This window comes from Buceros rhinoceros, unplaced genomic scaffold (genome assembly GCF_000710305.1).
Source record: "Buceros rhinoceros silvestris isolate BGI_N320 unplaced genomic scaffold, ASM71030v1 scaffold8270, whole genome shotgun sequence".
NCBI classification, from domain to species: domain Eukaryota; kingdom Metazoa; phylum Chordata; class Aves; order Bucerotiformes; family Bucerotidae; genus Buceros; species Buceros rhinoceros.
In genome coordinates, this window is record NW_010387854.1 from 26,167 (window position 1) to 30,366 (window position 4,200).

Consider the following 4,200-nt stretch of genomic DNA (forward strand, 5'->3'; position numbering starts at 1 on the left):
TGTCCCAGTCTAAACCGGCAGTACCAGTTTTAATGTCTGTCACTATTTTCTCTGAAATAATCCTGATTCATACAGTTGTGTTTACACCAGGAAGTGAGCTGCATTTCGAAGGCATTCGTGCTATACAGGTATAAGATTAAGAGCAAGTTAAAAATGATTACTCTGTCTTTTTTTTTTTTTCAAATATCTATAGCACTGCCAACTTACTTACCAACCTGTGTGGCTTGATTGTTTGTTTGTTCTGCAATCCTCAACTACTGAATAACATTTGTACCTGGCAGCGAAAGAGCTTGAGGATGTGACCCTTCCAGGTTAAAAAACGCCCAACACAACAGAAGGCAAATAAAAAGCACCTAAAATTTATAATCTCTTTTTCTGTCATCAGATCAGCTACAACGTGCTCTTGTGATGTTCACAGAGAATTTCTATCTGGTGGCAATATTTACCATCAAATTCTGTGAAAGTTCAACTTACCTGCCTTGATTTTTTAACGTAAAGGTGTGAAGGATTAAAAACAAACAAGCACACGACCATTACGCAGGAAAGAATGGCAGTTTGAAAACTCAAGGAATCATACAGATACTGAAACCGCAAAGGGAGGGGGAAAATGCAGATGTTCTTCCTAGTGGTGGTAAAGCCATATTGGATAATCTTAGTTAAAATCACAGAGAAGACCTGGATAACCTGGGTTTGAATTTACACTGGCAGCCTGACGTGAAGCCCAAAGAGGAACCTGTGTAAGAAGCTGATCTGCTGATCTGATTTAAACCATTCCAGCCTGGCTTCCTTTCAGCTTGCTTTCTAGCACTGGTAAAACAACACAGATCCATTTACGGCAGCTCAACGGGCTGTAGTGAAACCGCCACCGTAAGCTCGTGTTATAACCAGTTCACGTAAGGGGAGCAGCCCAGCGCGTCACCGCCACCACACATGACATACCCAGCACTCGGTGCTCAGTTTGCTCTTCTGTTTGTTCTGCTGAGCCACGGGTCCTGAGGCAGCAAGGTGTTAACGGGCAACACGAGCTCCTGAAGTAGCTTTGGAAGCCAGGCTTCAGTCAGCAGTCATCGGAGGTACAAGATTTAGCGTCCCGGAACCACGAGTTATTCAAAGAATCAGGTCAGTCAAAGATTAGGCTGTGCAGGAAATGCTCTAGGGTAGAAAAAGCCAAAACAAAGAATGCAGGAAGTGGTTTCCAGTGATGAACCCAGTTTTAAGGAGCTAAAATTTGCTTGAGAGGTTTCATAGACTGATGGAAAAACAAGGGAATCCAGTGAAAGGACAGAACGAATTCCAATCACTGATACAGGATAGGACAGGAGTCCCATACTCCTCTAGTCTGAAGCATCTCTCTGAACTTGCACCTTTTAAAATCACTCTTAGTAATTCCAGGACCCAGCAAGACATTATTAAAAAGTATTAGCCAGGCTATGCAAATTAACAAGCACCACCATACACTGGGACGCAGGTATCAGCGTCTCAACGGGCTTTTTAACAGACGCAGAATGTTTGATAGTAATGTTCCTTGAAAGCCTGCTTTGTCCCAGATGTTCAGAGTAAAGATATTAACTCGGTAACCATAAATGTCACCTGAAGATGAAAGCAAAAAGTCAAACAAAGGCAAGTGAAGCATACTTTGTGACTACCTCAGTCCTGTAATTTAGCCTGCTAGAACTGAACAGCTTCATGCAGGGTCAAGAAAAGGCCATAAAAATCTTTATCTAGCCCTGCTGCAATGCTTTCTGGAGTCCTCACGGCAGCACCTCCGGTGGGTGGGCCAGAGCAGCTCTCCCGTTGCTTTATTATTTACCTTAGCCCTTGTTAAACCATAACCCCCAAACTAAAATTTGGTGTTACATCGCTGCTTTCCATTCTCCAGAAAGGAACTAAGAGGCAAGTCCTATGCAGTTAACAAAGACCACAGTAATTATTCCTCTCCTGAGCATTTTTCAAGTCCCTGGCTGGCAACTGGCTTGTTCTGCGCTCTGGGGTCACCTTGTCGTTTAAGGTGACAGACATGATCCTAGTTGTCCTGCTTCCATTGGCTTACAAAAGCCCACTTGTCCCTCATTGAAGCAAAGTTCCCGTCAATCCCAGTGGAAGCCACTGAAGACGTGGGTTTTACGATGCTCAGCCATACTGTTGTACTATCACAACCTCCTTCTGCGTGTGGTTAACCCGCATCTCCCATGTGCAAATCTCCGCCCCTCAAACTAGATCCTTGCTGACCAAGCGATACCAAGGGCAAATCACGTTAGAGCTGAGGCCAGGGTTACACCATGGCCTTGGCGATTTGCTTCGGTTAAGTGAACTACTGCTCAATCGAGAATGATTTGCCCCCGACAGGGCCTTAATCTTCTGATTTCCCCCCGTAAGTTTATTTTGCCCAGCACTCGTTTGAGGGTTTTTTTCAACTGACATGGATGCAATGAGCTGCCTTGGCCTGCCTTAGTTCCTCAGAAGAAAAAAACAGGTCCCAGACTGGTGATAAGCATTGAACCACAAAGTGAGGTGAGAAAATAAGGAATGGATTGCTGGCTAAAAATACCATGGCACAAAAGACTATGGCTCACCTACCACTTTCGACGGATGAGCCAGGCAGGATTTGCCAGCTTGTAGCATTTGTCATAAAAAACAGGTAATTTTGAGGGTGACAGAAGTTAAAAAGCAACTTTTCAGTTAAGTTTTCCAGGAAAATATTTATCAGACGTAATGCTTGTGCTTCCACGAGTTTCAGTCTCCCTGAAGCGCGTTCCCTAAACCCTCCCCAGTACCATTCTTCCCTTCTGAAAGGGCAGCAGGGGGGCCCCTCACAGATAAATCACCAGGCGCAAGGAGAGATGCATGCATGGGTGTGGAAGAGGTCTTGCTGGACACAAATACAATGAAAGGTCCTGCTTACAGAGAGATAGCTGAGATGCTCTGACTAGTCTCTGGAGAGAAAGGTCAAGAGGTCCCTCGAACACAGCCTGTGATTACTTACACGGAGAGAAGACAGATGGGAAAATGTTTTTTCGGGAAAAGGCTTTGGCCACAAGGCGAAGGTGTGAGCGGTGCGTGCACAGGGCAGCACCACTGATGTCTCTAGCTATATTTTAACGCCACTGCTCCCAGAAGGGAGGACAGAAGGTGTGCTCCAGGCTTGCCCCTTAGACAAGTCGTTTTAGTCAGGGGGGTGCCTGGTTTCTGGATCCAGGTAAAGTTGAAGTACAAATTAGATAGTGAGCTCCTCACAGAGGGTGGCTACGACATGGCCAGAAACGCAGCTCCAGGTGCCCAGAGACTTTTAATGCCACAGAGGGCAATGCCCAATAGCTCTGCTGCACGCAGAAAATTGCTCTCTGTGTATTGCCTTTTGTCCTCAGGAGCCTCAACTTTTAGGGGAAACTTCTCCAATGAGGACATCAGTAAAATGAGTTAAACATATAAACATCTGAGGTGATCCTAGAAATACAGGTCAGATAGTGTTTGATTGGTTTGGAGGTTTTGGTAGGTAACTGATACTCACTCACTGTACAGTCAGTCAGTGAGATATATCTTTTTCATGGCATTGTATCTGCTCTAAAAAATGCTTTTTACAAGACAGGTGAGTACTATCAGCTCCAGCTAGTGGAGGTGGAAACAGCATAGGTCCTCCACAGCCAGCTCTCAGCTCTCCAGCAGATGAGGTGGAGAGCAGGGAACAAGCTACAGCCTCCCCAGCTGCAGCTCTCTGCTCTTCCCATCATACTGAATTTAGAGAGTCCAAGACAGTAACAATTGGAAAAGTACGCGCTGTAAGTTACAGGTAATTAACTCCAGAAAGGTGGCCAGCAGATTTTTGCTTCCAAAGGTTGTAAACGCTGCCCCATGCTTCAAAGCACCGTAGCTCTTAGTGTTGCTAACCCAAAATGACAACATGCTATTCAAACAAGCAGGGAAGCGACCTCCACCAGTGCAACCTGGTTACCGGGGTACTGCCACGGCAGCACACTGCCACTGCGGTGTGGCTAGACGACTCCCAGGCTGTGCAGTTCTAGGACTCAGGAGAGGTGGAAGGATATTTAAGTTATAGCTAGGCAAAAAAGAGACTTGGCTACATTTCTGATACAGCATTTCCCCCCCTTCCTCACGAGTGTCACTCTTGAAGATAAGATCTAAGCTTTTGCAGGGAAAAGCCAGTTTATCTAATATCAGCCTCTTTCTGTCAAGTGAAAGGGA

The 4,200-nt window shown here is 45.5% G+C and overlaps 1 protein-coding gene across 1 annotated transcript in view; it reads left to right on the forward strand.

Moving 5' to 3' along the window:
• MGST2 (microsomal glutathione S-transferase 2) overlaps positions 1-4,200 on the forward strand; it is an 11,356-nt gene that overhangs the window by 798 nt on the left and 6,358 nt on the right. The gene's annotated exons all lie outside the window — the stretch shown is intronic.